This window comes from Balaenoptera musculus, chromosome 2 (assembly GCF_009873245.2).
Source record: "Balaenoptera musculus isolate JJ_BM4_2016_0621 chromosome 2, mBalMus1.pri.v3, whole genome shotgun sequence".
NCBI lineage: Eukaryota > Metazoa > Chordata > Mammalia > Artiodactyla > Balaenopteridae > Balaenoptera > Balaenoptera musculus.
This window is the reverse complement of record NC_045786.1, coordinates 16,023,628-16,040,908: the sequence shown is the minus strand read 5'-3', so window position 1 is coordinate 16,040,908 and position 17,281 is coordinate 16,023,628.

Sequence of the window (17,281 nt, the reverse complement as noted above, 5' to 3'; positions counted from 1 at the left end):
AAGAGCAAATTTCAATGTTTTAGGCATATCTGGTAATGAATTTGTATGGGAAATAATAGTCAATTATTAAGAATATTGCATTCTTCTTTTTGAGGTGTCTTAAAGTGACTAGTTTTGTATGTAAAGATAGATTAGAATGAGTACTTTGGAGATGGAACTGTATCATACTCCTTTGTACTCTGGTGTCTAACACAGTACCTGACTCACGGTAGAAATCAAAAAATATGTTTTCCCAAAAGTGTTTTTTACTATAAATATATTTTTCAAGCAATGAAGAATAATTTAGATCATTGGATTTTTATCATTTCTATCACTTTACACATTATTTTCATGCCATATAGTCTTTGTATGAACACTTCAATTCTAGATAAATTTCCTCTTTAAACTATCATAATTTATTGGATAAGAAAAAACTTTATTCTTGAAGTAAAATATTAAATTTAAAAACTAAGATCTCCTGCTTTGAAAATGAAACAGTTTCAAATTTTAAAATTCAAACATTGCTAAGGAGACCATTGTTTAAAGGGGAAAATGAGGAGGCTATGAGAATCTTAAGGTGATGGTTGTACTATTCTGGTTTTTCTATTTGAAATTCCTAGCTCATAGTGGGAAATCAATAAATGTTGCATTAAATTGATGGAGAGTGAATGCTAAAATGTTATTAAAATGTTGTCTTAATATTTCTTAGCTAATAAACTGTCAATGAGAAAAAATTCATAGAATAAGAGCAATCTATTTCATGTTTGCACACTCCATCAGAATTTTCAAATATAATAACTTTCAGTGACCTACCTAAATATATTTATCCCTCCCCCTTTTTTGTAGAATTTTATTACATATGTTAACTTGTTTAGATTTGCTGTTTGTTTACTGTTTCTGGCAGCTATTACACAGTATGATGAAGAGTTCTGTGTTTTGCAGTTATTCTGACTGACAAGGATTTTGTTAGAAGGGCTATATGTCAGTGAGTGGATACCAACCCAAGACTTATTTTAGGAAAAGACCACCCCAATGCTCATTGTTTTCTTTTCACCTAATACGTACTGGGACTGTTGATCATGAATATGAAGATAAATTGTCTGTAATATAGCATATTGTGCAATTGCCCTTTATTCCCAACTTTACTCTTTTTTTGACCTTGTGTTTTTCCATTCCTTTTTATGCAACTTCTATGAAATGACAGTAAGAATAATCCATAGTTGTAATATTGTTGATATTTTTCTAGTTTCTTTCATATATACCAACTACCCAGATAAATTGAAAATAAAACAGAAGGATCTGTTTCATATTATCAGTCAGTAGTGTCTAGTCAGAGAAAAGAAACCACTTTGGGTATTTAGAGTAGAGAGGGATGTAATGTAGACGTCATTACAATGATGCTGATTGGGCTGGAAGAAGAAAGAGGATGATAAGTGTTACTGTCCCTTTGCTGGAGCCCAAGATTCCCCCTTGACACCTGTGTCTGTTGAGAACCTCACAGCTGCTGGGGAACCGCTTTCCTCCTCATTTTGAATTTGGAGATAGATTTTTTTGTTTGTTTTAAAACTTTGAGAATGTAGCTCAATAAAAGTGAACTGTATTTAATATGAGTTATTGAGTATAAAGCCAAGTTAATGAAAACACTTCTATTAGTATCGGCTGGTGTAATACTACGACGGCCCCGTTAGCTTTTGAATTCCTATGTGCAAGGTCCCTATCTTTATTCAGTGTTTGTTGAACTGAGTGAAGGAATTTGTGTTTTGTGTCTTCATAAAGGGTATGTGAAAGAGGGAATAGCTAGGTAACTAAATTTTAATACCCTTTTTACTCAGTCTTGGAAAACTGATTAATTTTTATGCTTCCTATTTGCTTCTAAGAATTTCGGGGAGAAACTGATAGAGTTGTTAGGATTGGGATGTGTCTGCTAGTTCATACTTAAAAGTATAATATTGTACTAGGCATAATAGACTATGTTACTTGAAATTTATGTTTATATATTTGTATTAAATATTTGAATATGAAGGTATAATCGTAAAATTCTAAGTTTCAGAGATTTTGTTGTTGTGGAATGAAAAATTTTAAAGTATTGAATAAATTCTATATAATGAAGGATTTCAAGGGTACAGAAAAGTGTAGAGACTAATAGGATGAATATTATTTGCCTATCACTTATTTAGCTTCAGAATTTGGAAAAGATTTTAAACATAAGAAAGCACAGTAAGTAACAATTACATTTTAATGAAATCTTTAAAAATTTGAGTTGATTCTTGAAAGTTATTTCTATCTCCAAGAACTAAAAATCCTATTTCTAAATGAGATATTCCAGAAATGGTACACTTTAGTTATTTTAACATTTCAATAGGTGCATTAAATATTGTCAGTTCAATCTCTTTGACTGTCAGTTTTATATTAAAAACTGTTTATCATCCTATTTTTGGAAAATTATCTCCTTCTATTCCTCTAGTTTATAGTATATGGCACATGAAAAACTCCATAAAAAATGTCTAGACCAAAATCAAAATATGTGAGAACTTGTGCACATAATAATAATACAGGAATATCATGTATGTTCTGGGCATGTGGCATTATCAAGCATGTTTTTGTTTCACAGAATAGTTTACTTGGAATAAAATTATGGATCTATTATTTAAATAAGGTAAAGGATTATATGGTTCTTTATGCAGAAAATATGTCTCGTTTCTCTTTATTATCTCATTGGGTTTTAGGTGAAGGATGTCAGGTTGTATAATGAGGAACCTATTCTCATTTTCACCAAGACTGCCCAAATTTAATACATGTGCTTCAAGCTTCAGTATCCTTCTAAGTAATAATCTGCTATGTCTCTTACTATTTTGTTTGTCAAATGTGGGCAAGGGCATTGTGAGACTTATAATTTTGCTCTGCTCAACTGCCGGTAACAATATTAATTGAAATTATTATAGTGTTCTATGATATTAAAAGTTGTAGTTTTCTCCTATTTCTAATTTTTTTTCAAAATTTTCAGAGTTATTGGAATCATTTGAGGTAGCACCCAAAGACACTCCCATAAAATATTTCTAACAAATAACATAATGAAATAAATACTTAGGTCTAGGCCCGAAAGAGTTTTTTTCTTCCAATAAAATCAATTCAAAGTAAATCATTCAGTACCTATATTCTTCATGTCTTTGTACACATTTAGAAAAATAAAAGGACCAGCGTTATCTAAATGTCTTTTGTATTTTGCATCTATGTGGAATTTACTCAAAAAAGGATTACTTAAGGCTAATGTAGAATTATATTTTACTTATCCCCTTCCCAAATAATGTACACACACACACACAAACACACACACACACACACACACACACACACACACACACGTATATCACATCTTGTCAGGTAGTCCACACTTATTTTACCCAAAGGAAAAATAAAGTAATGATAGTGGTAAAGTGCAGGGGAAAAGATAAAAGGGTCAGCTTTAACAGGCGTGCCCTTTCTGGGAATAAAAATAGCAGGAGGGTTTCAAGTAATTCTTAAGAGGAGTAGAATGGCAATTTACTTAATACCACATTAAGATGAAGATATAAAATTTATACTTCTTAGAAGGACATAATTTGATTCTCCACGTTTAATAAAATAAGGCCACCATTTACCTGGAAATGCATGCAGGAAACAAAATGGCTGCTGTTGAAGAATTACCTTGATCAAATCAACCAAATAGTATTTAACTGTTTACTGCCATACTAGGCACTCAGAAATGCAAAATAAGATGAATAATTTGTGAGGATAAGAAATTATATTAAACTACAAAATAATGATTTCTTAGGGAGTATAGGGTAGATAAGATTAGGAACCCTGGTTTTTAACTTGAAGGATAAGCCCTATTAGGTTAGGCAGTGGGTAGAGTTTCGGACACACAGGTGAAGAAAATACATAGGTGTGCAAGTGAGTGTTAAGTATGTAGGTAGGATCTGGGAAAAAAGGCCTGATGACACTCAAGCCCTTAGCATTACTTTAGACCTGATTTATTTGAAAAGTTTAGCCCTAGAGATAAAGGTTGACTAATGGGGCAGGGTTTGATTTACCTACTGATAAGGAAGACAAGCTGTTGTCCAGAAAACTGATAGTGAAAAATTATCAGAACCTTGGTCCTGATAAGGCAAGGGAAAGATGCTGAAACTGCACAGGAGACTGGTGATGTTCATGAGGACATATTTACACAGTGAGAAAACATTCAAGTATTTGTAAAGGCCCCCTTTTTGATTAACTAATCAATCTATATGGTGTAGTAAACTGTGAGACAAAATCATTAAAAGAAAGTTAAACACTTTCAAAGATATTTCCTGGTTTGTTGTTGTTTGACAAGAAATGAGGAAAACCTGCAGCTTTTCTCCTCTGCTAGAAATTTGATAAAGACCTGCTTTTTATTTGCAGTGCTGGGACATTTCTCCATTATTTCCTTCTCCTAAGTCTTCTGCCTTGAGCTCATATTTCCTTTAATGTAAGAGCAGAAGTGCTTCTACATAATAGAATCCAATTCTTTGATTTCCTGTGATAAGTCTTTATTTTAAAATGACTGTAATGCAATGGATTTTGTTCATTCTCTATCTTGCATATTTTTGACCCCTTTTGAAACCCCAACTAATCATTTTACTTTCTTTTGACTATGCCTGATACAAAGAAAAAAAAAATAGGAAGCTAAAATTCAGTGATCTCAAGGTGGGATTTGGGTGGGTGGGGGTAAATTATTTGAAATCAATGGGAAACTTTTCGTTTTTGATGTGAACATTTGGGGACATCTGGTAAATGGGGAATATGTGTTGGGCAAGTCGCTTGATCTCTGAGGGCCTTGTCATTTGAGAAGGCGGGACAACATGACTTTTAAAGTGACTTAACCTTTCAATCATTCCATAAGGACATAACATGTCCTACTGAAAAGTCATACTGGGTTTTTATCAGCCTTTGCACATAACTTCCTGGCACCCAGCATAGTACTCTGCAAATAGTTAAGTACTCATTCATACAAGGAATGAATGGCATGGATTTTTCTGGTGTAATTGACTCCAGTTGGAAAGTCATATGGTACATAGTGCTATCTGTAAGCATTAACAGTACCTCTGTTTCTACCTGATATGTTTTCATTATCTTCCTTGTTTATTTCCTTCCTCAAACTATCAATGCCTCGTTATGTTACTGATTCCAAGAATTTGAAAAAACCTGAGAAAAGTCTCACTTTTAAAATTTGATAGTAAATCTAACAAGTAAAATTAATTATAGCTGAAAGGATTTTCACCACATCTCTCAAATTTACCATTAAACTGTAACCAGGAAAGGTAAAGTGTAAAACCAGCAGAGATTGTTCAGAGGAGTTATATGCTAGTGAAAATAGGAAATTTTAATAGAAATGGTTTTACACACTTTACTTTGGTGATTGTTATGATTGGAGATCCTGAATTTAAAGTGGGATGAAAATGTTCAGTGATAGACACTTTGATAGCTTTCTGAATGAAAACATCCAGGTACTTTGTAGTTTTAATTCTTTTGAATGCTTAATCTCTGTTAGTTGTCCTGATCTAATTTATTTCTCTATATAGTGTCAATGTCAAAAATCTGATATAAAATTTTTTTAAGTTAAACATGTAGCTATTTATAAAGTTTTCATTTACATTAGTATTTAGCAATATGGCATTACAACTGTATTTTGAGCAATGAAATAACTTCACATTTTCATTAATTGAGAAAGGATGGGAAAAATCAGAGCATGACCATGACATGGCACACTCTTGCCAGATACTAGTAATGTCTTATGTGTGAAAGGCTTTACACATTTGTTAAAATGTTCATAAAACTTTTTCTAAGTGTGCAGCATAGCCTCTTAAGTAATTCCTTGAATGTTAGCCACACTAATTCTACTTCAATAAATTAATTTTTTTTAAAAGATGAAAAAAACAGGCAAAATTGTGGGCAAAGATTTTTGCCACATCACTGTTTCAAGATACGAATAAATAGGTAGAAACTGTTACCTGAAAACTGCGTTCACCTCTTGGTGGTCATTGAACCAGAAAGCACAACCAAGGCAAAGAGCAGGAGAATGAAGGATTTATTACTTGCAGCAAGAGAACACCAGGGATCTTTCCCAAAGCAATGTCTCCCCAGTCTGCAAAACTGGAAGTTTTAAGCTAAGGGTTCATGCATATTCATGAAGGGGCCTGGATCCGGGACAGATTCCAAGCTTTAGTTGATTGAAGTCACGAGGGTCAGAAAAGGTCTACATCATCATCCCTTAGGTACCAGTTGATCTGGTAGTTGAGCCTCAGGCTAATCTTCACCATTGAAACAGAAGTGGGGGTCTTTACACCTGATACATATCTTTGCTATTGTTACTTCTCTTTCCTGATAACAGTTTGTTTCTGTTAAGATCACTAATTGTTCCCTTAAGATCACTAATTCCTGAGACCTGTTCAAGGACAATCATTGAAGCCAGGCTTAGATCACAAAATGGCTTAGGTCAAAAATGGCTTCTCTTATGTCAGGAAAGCATGCCTGGTTCTTTCTCTGGGGACCCCCTACCCCATCTGCTTATAATACTACTTATATATGAAGATACAATTAAATATTCAGCAATAGAAAAAGAATAACCTATTACATTCATAAAATTTATAAAAACTGACATTTTTGTGCAATTTTTACTTGGTGAAACATCTTACACACATAGTAAAACATGGTGTGATGTTAAATGGAAAAAACAGAATAGAGGAATGAATATATGGCGTGACCTATTTGTAAGTAGAGCAGAATATATTAATTGGAAGTAGAAAAAAATCAGAGCAGTTGGCTCTGGGGGATATTATTAAAGGTGATTTTAATGTTACCCTTTATAACTTACGCAGTTCCCACATTTATTTTGTTTTTACTCCTTTAGTTTTTTATAATATACTTTATTTTTTAGAGCATTTAAAAAAAATTTGTGTTCAGGTTTTTGTGTGGTCATAAGTTTTTAACTCATTTGAGTAAATACCTAGGAGGGCAATTGATTATTTTTATTAAGGAAATCTAATTTATCCGTTTTTTTCTTTCATGAATCATGCTTTTGTTATCCTATCTAAAAAGTCATCACCAAACTCAAGGTCACGTAGATTTTCATACTATGTTATCTTCTAGAAGTTTTATCATTTTGTATTTTACATTTAGGTCTATGACCCATTTTTGACTTAATTTTCATGAAAGGTGTAAAATCTCTTTCTAGATACTTTAAAAAACTTTACGTATACTTGATTTACAATGTTACATTCATTTCAGGTGTACAGCATAATGATTTAGTATTTTTATAGATTATACTTCATTTAATGTTATTGTCAAATATTGTTTTGTACATAACATCTTTGTATATTTTATAGTAGCTTATATCTCTTAATTCTTTGTAGATTTTTTTGGCATGTGGATGTCCAGTTGTTCCAACACTATTAGACTCCTTTTTCCATTGAATTATCTTTGCTCCTTTGTCAAAGATCAGTTGACTACATCTGCGTATATCTGTTTCTGGGCTCTCTATTCTGATCTGTTGGTCTATTTGTCTGTTTTTCTGGCTCTGCCACACTGTCTTGATTATTGTAGATCTATAGTAAGTCTTGATGTCAGGCAGAGCCTGTCCTCTTACTTTGTTCTCTGCTTCAGTCTTGAATTTCCATTTGCGATCTTAGCACATTAATCATTGTTCTTTAAATTCCCCATCTGATAATTCCAAAGTCTCTGCCATATCTAAGTCTGCTTCTCATGCTTGCTTTATGTCTTCAGTATGTGCTTATTTTTAGCATTATCGTAATATTTTGTGAAAAGGTGGACATGATGAACTGGGTAAAAGGTCAGGTAAACAGGCCTTTAGTTTGGGGTTTTGTGTTTACCTGGCTAGAAGTTAGGCTGTGTTTACTCTTTGCTGTAGCTGGAGGTCTCAGAGGCTAAAATGTCCTCTGGTGGCCTTGTTATTGTCTCCTCTGTCGTCTTTGGGTTTCTCTAGAAAATTCTCAAGTAGGGTCTGAGATTTCTAGTTCTTGGAGCTGTAATTACCTGCTATCATACCAGTGTCTGATTGTGTTTCTGGACTGTAAACTTGTCCAAATGCTTCTCAGCCATCCACACCCCTCACACCCTCCTAGGAGAGACAGGAAGACTAGAGGGGGCTGGAGTTGGTTAGGTTGTGGTGGAACCTACATTAATTAGGATCTGGTAAAATAGTTTTCCTTGAAGGCAAGTCTTTGTTGAGGAGAACAGAACCCTCTGAGAGTATTTCAAAGTGGTTACTTTTTCCCTCTCCCTGCTGGAAATATGTGAGGTTTTTTCACCAGTCTTTACCCTAAGAACCTGATAGGGCTTCTAGAGGTCAACTCATGAAAGTGGTGGAAGTGGGGAATCTCCCTAAGGCTGGGTTCTCAGGAAGTTTTATCTCTCAATCTTGTCCCTGCTCATTTTGCAACAATTCATTAATTACCCTTTAAGTTTTCCTACCAGTTACTGGCTCCTAGGATGGTTCCTGCTCCTGGTATACTGTGATCATCTGTGTTTGCCTGTTATCTCCAGTTTTGGGGGTGACCTTCTGTTGTGTAACCTCAATTGATGATTTTACGTATATATAAAGTCAGTAGTCAGGTATTTTTTGAAGGCATTTATAAAAGTGTTCCCAGTTTGTATTGATGAGCCAGACTCATCAAGAAAAAAAAGGGAGAGGACACAAAATCAATAGAATTAGAAATGAAAAAGGAGAAATCACAACTGACTCCACAGAAATACAAAGGATTATAAGAGACTACTACAAACAACTATATGCCAATAAAATGGACAACCACGAAGAAGTGGACAAATTCTTGGAAAGGCACAATTTTCCAAGACTGAACCAGGAAGAATGAGAAAATATACACAGACCTATCACACGTAATGAAATTGAAACCGTAATTAAAAATCTTCCAACAAACAAAAGTCCAGGACCAGATGGCTTCACAGGAGAATTCTATCAAACATTTAGAGAAGAGCTAACACCGATCCTTCTCAAAGTCTTCCAAAAAATTGCAGAGGAAGGAACACTCCCAAATTCATTCTACGAAGCCACCATCACCCTGATACCAAAACCAGAAAAAGATATCACACAAAAAAAATTACAGACCAATATCACTGATGAACATAGATGCAAAAATCCTGAACAAAATTCTAACAAACAGAATCCAACAGCACATTAAAAGGATCATACACCATGATCAAGTGGGATTTACCCCAGGGATGCGAGGATTCTTCAATATACGCAAATCAATCAATGTGATACACCACATTAACAAATTAAGGAATTAAAAACCATATGGGGCTTCCCTGGTGGCGCAGTGGTTGAGAATCTGCCTGCCAATGCAGGGGACACGGGTTCAAGCCCTGGTCTGGGAAGATCCCACATGCAGCAGAGCAACTAGGCCCATGAGCCACAACTACTGAGCCTGGACGTCTGGAACCTGTGCCCCACAATGAGAGGCCGCAACAGTGAAAGGCCCGCGCACCACGATGAAGAGTGGCCCCCACTTGCCACAACTAGAGAAAGCCCTCGCATAGAAACGAAGACCCAACACAGCCAAAAAAATTAAAATAAATAAAATAAAGTCAGGAGCTCTTTAAAAAAAAACAAACAAAAAAAACACCATATGATCATCTCAATAGATGCAGAAAAAGCTTTTGACAAAATTCAACACCCATTTATGATAAAAACTCTCCAGAAAATGGGCATAGAGAGAACCTACCTCAATATAACAAAGGCCACATAGGACAAACCCACAGCAAGCATCGTACTCAATGGTGAAAAACTGAAAGCATTTCCACTAAGATCAGGAAGAAGACAAGGATGTCCACTCTCACCACTGTTATTCAACCTAGTTTTGGAAGTCCTAGCCACAGCAATCAGAGAAGAAAAAGAAATAAAAGAATACAAATTGGAAAAGGAGAAGTAAAACTGTCACTGTTTGCCGATGACATGATACTATACATAGAAAATCCTAAAGATGGCACCAGAAAACTACTGGAACTAATCAATGAATTTGGTAAGGTTGCAGGATACAAAATAAATGCACAGGAATCTCTGGCATTCCTATACACCAACAATGAAAAATCAGAAAGAGAAATTAAGGAAACACTCCCATTTATCATTACAACAAAAAGAATAAAATGCCTAGGAATAAACCTGCCTAAGGAGGTGAAAGACTTGTACTCAGCAAACTATAAAACACTGATATAAGAAATCAAAGATGACATGAACAGGTAGAGAAATATACCATGTTCTTGGATTGGAAGAATCAGTATTGTGAAAATGACTACTATCCAAAGCAATCTACAGATTCAGTGCAATCCCTATCAAACTACCAATGGCATTCTTCACAGAATTAGACCAGAAATTTTTACAATTTGTGTGGAAACACAAACGACCCCAAATAGCCAAAGCATCTTGAGAAAGAAAAACGGAGTTGGAGGGATCAGGCTCTCTGACTTTCAAGCTATACCACAAAGCTACAGTAATCAAGACAGTATGGTACTGGCACAAAAAGTGCCGGATAGAATGCCCAGAGATAAACCCATGTACATATGGGCACCTAATTTATGACAAAGGAGGGAAGAACATACAATGGAGAAAAGACAGCCTCTCCAATAAGTGGTGCTGGGAAAACTGGACAGCTACATGTAAAAGAATGAAATTAGAACACTGCCTGACACCATACACAAAAACTCCAAATGGATTAAAGACTTTAATGTAAGACCAGACACTATAAAACTCATAGAGGAAAACATAGGAAAAAAACTCTTTGGCATAAACCACAGCAAGATCTTTTTTGACCCACCTCCTAGAGTAACAGAAATAAAAACAAAAATAAACAAATGGGATGTAATTAAACTTAAAAGCTTTTGCACAGCAAAGGAAACCATAAACAAGACAAAAAGACAACACTCAGAATGGGAGAAAATACTTGCAAATGAAACAACAGACAAAGGATTAATCTCCAAAGTATACAAACAGCTCATGGAGCTCAATATCAAAAAAACAATCCAGTTAAAAAATGGGCAGAAGACCTAAATAGACATTTCACCAAGGAAGACATACAGATGGTCAAGAGGCACATGAAAAGATGCTCAACATCGCTAATTATTAGAGAAATGCAAGTCAAAACTACAATGAGGTATCACCTCATGCCTGTCAGAATGGCCATTATCAAAAAATCTAGAAACAGTAAATGCTGGAAAGGGTTTGGTGAAAAGGGAATCCTCCTGCACTGTTGGTGGGAATGTAAATTGATACAACCACCATGGAAAACAGTATGGAGATTCCTTAAAAAACTAAAAATAGAACTACCATATGACCCAGCAATCCCACTACTGGACATATACCCTGAGAAATTCAAAAAGAGACATGTACCACAGTGTTCATTACAGCACTATTTACAATAGCCAGGACATGGAAACAACCTAAATGCCCATTGACAGATGAATGGATAAAAAAGATGTGGCACATATATATACAATGGAATATTACTCAGACGTAAAAAAAATGAAATTGAGTTATCTGTACTGAGGTGGATGGATCTAGAGTCTGTCATACAGAGTGAAGTAATTCAGAAAGAAAAACAAATACCATATGCTAATGCATATATATGGACTCTAAAAAAAAGAAAAAATGGTACTGATGGACCCAGTTCCAGGGCAGGAATAAAGAGGTAGACCTAGACAGTGGACTTGAGGACAGGGGGTGGGAGGGCAAAGCTGGGTCGAAGTGAGAGTAGCATCGACATATGTACACTACCGAATGCAAAATAGTTGGCTGGTGGGAAGCAGCAGCATAGCACAGGGAGATCAGCTCTGTGCTTTGCAATGACCTGGAGGGGTGGGATGGGGAGGATGGGAGGGAGGCTCAAGAGGGAGGGGATGTGGGGACATCTGTATGCATCTGGCTGATTCGCTTCGCTGTGCAACAGAAACTAACACAGTATTGTGAAGCAATTATACTCCAATAAAGATCTGTTTAAAAAAAAAAAAAACTATCGTGAAGAAATCCCTCCTCTTCACTTAAACAATACATCTTTCTAGAATAATCTCATTTTTAATCTAGTATTTTGACCAAATTATTATCTGTGTTCCCTAAGAACAAAGCAGTAATTTTGTTATTCAGAACCCTTGTGATATTATTTATTTTTGAGATTTTTTCACTGTGGTAAGATACAACTAACATAAAAATGACTATCCAACATTTTTCAGCATACAGTTTAGTGGCATTAAGTATATTCACAATGTATGATTTTCAACTACAAGAAGTTTTGGAAAAGGCAAAACTGTGGAGACAGTAAAAAGATCAGTGATTGCTAGGTGTTGGGGGTGAAGGGCATGAATAAGCAGAGCACAAGATTTTGGGGGGCTGAGAAAACATTCCATATGATGTTATAAAGATGGATACATGTCATCGTACAAATGTCCAAACTCATAGAATGTACAATACCAAGTGTGAACTGTAATGTATACTATGGATTCTAGGGGATTACGATGTGTAAATGTAGTCTCATCGATTGTAACAAATGCACCCTCTGGTGGGAAATGGTGTTAGTTGGGGGGAGGCTGTGGATGTGTGGGGGCAGGGAGAGTGTGAGAAATCTCTGTACCTTCACTTGAATCTTGCTGTGAAGTTGAACTAGTTTGAACAAGTCTTAGAAAGAAACAAAAAATTTAAATATTTTATACTACAGTTACTATTATACTACATAGACGAATATTTCTAAGCAACATGATTTCATAAGCTTTTGCATATATCATCTAGTCATTTAAACATCATTTAAAATTAATGCTTAATATCCCATTTGATATATGGTCTAAAGTATCTAACATATATAAAGCACCTATGTGCCAGGTACATTTCTAAGTACTTTATATTTACTATTTTTATTTTTGACTTAAATAATTACATAGTGGGGACTTCCCTGCTGGTCCCGTGGTTAAGACTTCGCCTTCCAATGCAGGGGGTGTGGGTTCGATCCTTGGTTGGGGAGCTAAGGTCCCACTTGCCTCGCGGCCAAAAACCCAAAACATAAAACAGAAACAATACTGTAACAAATTCAATGAAGTTTAAAAACGGTCCACAGCAAAAAAATCTTTAAAAAATTACATAGTAAAAGTGACTTTTTGGTATACAGTTCTAGGAGTTTTGACACATGTATAGATTCATGTAACTACCACCACAGTCAGGATATGCAGCAGTTTCATTATTCCCCACCCGCCAAAACAACCTTTTGCTACCCCTTAGTGGTCAAATTTTCCTTCTGCCCTTTACCCCTGGCAACCACTGAACTTTTAGTTTTGTCTTTTGTAGAGCAACATATGTATAAAATTATATGGTACATAACCTTTTGAGACTGGTTTCTTTCACTCATCCTAATGCCTTTGATAATCATGCAATTTGTTGTGTGTATTGATAGTGTACATCTTTTTATTGTTGGGTAGTATTCCATTGTATGGCTGTACCACAGTTATTTTTTCCATTCATCAGTTGAAGGACATTTATGTTTCCAGTTTGGAGAGGGATTATAAAAATGTTTTTGTAAACATTCACATCTGTTTTTTTTGCAAAATAATTTTTCCTTTCTTCAGGAGTGAGATTTCAATTATCATATTACCCAGCAGTTTATATATTGTAAGAAACTGCCAAGCTTTCCCAGAGTGGCTGTATCATTTTGCATTCCCAGCAGCAAAGCATCAGAGTTCTAGTTGTTCTGCATCATTGCCAGAATTTAGTATTAAAGGTAATTTTAGTTATTCTAATAGGTGTGGAGTAGTAGCTCATCATGATTTGCGTATACTTAATGACTAATGAGGTTAAAACATCATTTCATGTGCTTATCTGCCATCTTTACATTCTCTTTGCATTTTACACTAATTTGCTCATATAATTCCCACAACAATCTCATGAGGCTATGAGGTAGGTAGTATTGTTATCCCCATTTTACAGACAGGGAAACAGACACAGGAGAAGTTAAGTAATTTGCCTACAGTCTACAGTTACACAGCCAGAAAGTGGCAGAACCAATATTCATACTCAGGTCTCTATAAATGGACATTTAAGCTGTTTATAATTTTCTCACTATAAATATTTCCAAGAAGAAGGTTTTGGGCATGAAATATTTTATGTATGAGATTATTTACTTAAGATTTTTCTTAGAGGTGAATTCAGTGGATCAAAGGATAAGAAAACATTTTATAAATGTCTGTTGGTAGTATCAAATTGTTTTTCAAAAGGGCTATATAAATTTATACCACTCAGCAATCTATAAGGTTACTTGTTCCATTTTTTCTTGGCTGTGCAGTGACCCCTGGGCTTGCTTGAAGTCCTCCTAGTCTAGGTAACTTCTTATTCTGCCTCCTTAATATGCCTGTAAATGCAATAACTGTGAAGAAGAGTGAAGGAGCTTCTATTTTTCTTTTATGCTGTTAATTTAGAATTATTTATGAGATACTAAATAGACTTTACATAAAAGTAAGTCTTTTTATACATAATTAGGTGGGCCAGGCAGTCACATGTAAGTCATATTGAGAAAGGTACCATGAAAGAAGTCCTGCTTACCCATCAAAACATAGTTTTCCTACTGACATAACAAAGTATTCTACCCTGTGTGATCTGTAATTCCAATTATCAGAGGCCAGAATAGCAGAGGTGTAAGACATTATTAAAAAGTTTATTTTGTTGGCTAATTTTTCTTAAATGGGGAGGAAGAAAAGAGAGAGAACTTTCCCAGAAGGGATGAGATTTAATTGTATTTGACTGCAGAGTCTCAGCCACTAGTACTGAAACTCTGGGAAGCCAGCTGAGGAGGTGGAACCCCCAGGGTTCAGGCCCAAGGATGACTGTGTGGAGGGCCAGGACTTGGGTCAGAGGACAGCCACCTTCTGAGCAGTATGCTCCAAGCCCACACTATACTATGTTACCATCAAAAAAACATTGTATGGATTCGATCTTTAGATTTTAAAACTAAATTTCATTTTCCTCAGTTTATTAAATTATCCTATATTCTTCCTCCTGGTAATGCAAGCTATTTATTTTCATCCAGTGGGTTCAATTGGTAGACTTTTAAGATCCTTACTGTCCCACTAGGGATAAAGGGAAACAGTTATAGAAATTGTTAAATCAACTTGATGGATTATTTGAAGACACTGGCTACTTGGCAACATGAAATTCTATGTAAGCCATCATGATAACTATAAAACTGTGTGAATATGGATGAGAATATTCAAAGGAAGACAAAAAATGTACAAGTGTTAGTTTGGTTGTACTAAGGGTCATCATTGTGTATTCTTAATTGGTTTAAGGTTGAAATAGTTAAACGGTTTGAAAAAAGGAAAGATATGGTTTGTTGAGATATGACCTTAATCCTCCAGGACCTCAGTTTATAATTTAGTAGCAGGAAGATAATACATGTGTGCATAGAAAGATAACTGAAACTCTAAGGTTTCATATGATAAGAGTTCAATGAATACCCTGGACAATAAGAATTTTAGTTCTAGCATTTTTCTTCTTTGCTGGCATTTCCATCTCATGAGGTATTGGAGAGGTGGTCAATTCAGATTCCATCAGATGCAGAAATGTATTCCATAAAGAATAACATCCCTAATGCATGACTCCTTCATTTCCAGCTCATTTATTTTCCATCTACAAATCCATCTGATGCTTCTCTTACACAGTGAATGATTTTCCAATTTAAACCATATTCCCTGATATTTTTACTTTTTGTTTTATCATAAAAAGGAATACTCTTTTGGATAAGACAAGGTTCATTGCTAATTAAATTAAAAAAATATTCCACTTAATTCTTGTGAAGTTTACATTTGCATAGGGAATTGGGGACATTGTAATTCAGTTCATCCTATTTCTGAATAATTGTAAGTAAAATGTTTTTGAGGAAGTATGATTTTAATCACTTTAGAGAGGGCTAATTTTCAAGTCTGCCCTTAATGCAAAGGTTGGTGTCTTATGACTGCATATGGTTAGACAAGAGGCTAATGGATCAAGATTGTAGCCTGTTTCCATATGGCCAAGTTAGGTCTGGAAATATGCTGGTAGCCTGTGTCCTGTCTTAAGGACCTTACTAATATTATAGGTTGAATTGTGTACCCCTCAAATCCATATGTTGAACCCATAGCCCCCAATGTATTTGGAGATAAGGCTTTGGGAGATAATTTGGTTTAGATGAGGTCATGAGGGTGGGTCTTCATGATGGGATTAAGACCCTTATAAGAAGAGATACCGGAGAGCTTGCTGTCTCCCAGACATGTAAGGACACATGGGAAGTTGGCCATCTACACGCCAGGAACGAGAAACCAACCATGCTTGCACCTTCATCTTGGACTTCTGGCCTCCAGAACTGTGAGATGATAAATTTCTATTGTTTCAGCCACCCAATCTATATATTTTGTTGTGGCAGCCTAAGCTAAAGCACCACTTCTTGCCTAAAGGTCAGGTTCAATAACCATTTTCTGCACCTTGTCTGAGAAATTTCTCTGAAGCATCCAAAGGCAGTTCAGTCTGCAGTCTGAGAAGTGCCAAGAAATTAACCAATGCTGTCTCAACCCTTAAAGCTCTCAACCACTGGCTGTTGGTGTCTGACTGCTGGCCTCTGGAGAATAACTCTGAGGGTGTGTTCTGCATCATTTATTATCCACATTGGTATCTGGCTTGGTGTTGGAGCCTTTTTTGGCTGCCTTCCCTTTGCTGTTATATCCTCACTCCTTGATAGGAATTTCCTGCACCTCTCAAACTACTGGTACTTGAATATTTGCTCAAGGTCTACTTCTGTTGGAACACAAGATATGCTGAAACCTTCTCTTGGCCACTTGATGAAAAGACTGTGGCTGGTTACCATGGGGAAATTGCAGGAGTCTGGAAACAAACACATGAGCAGCATCATTGTTGGAAAAAGATTTAAACACAGGATTAAGCTCTGATCCTTGGTGGGTTAACAGTATCTTTATTCTTTTTTCTTCTTGCCTAGAACACCTGGGCAGCACATGCGTGGTTGTATTGAATGTGCATGTATTTACAGTGAATATTTTATTTTTCTGCTGGGTCATATAACAGCCTCTCCTATATAGTAGATTTCACTCAAGCAGGGGCAGGCCTTATTCAGTCATCGTGCTGTAAGGGATGCTGCTTATTTGGTTGGTTTACTCTGGGTGCCATAATCTTAACTGCACTTGTTCATTGGAGGTGCTTTTAGAGTACATACTGACCCAGTCAAGTAGTTGTTGAAATATTCAAATAATTCCCTGT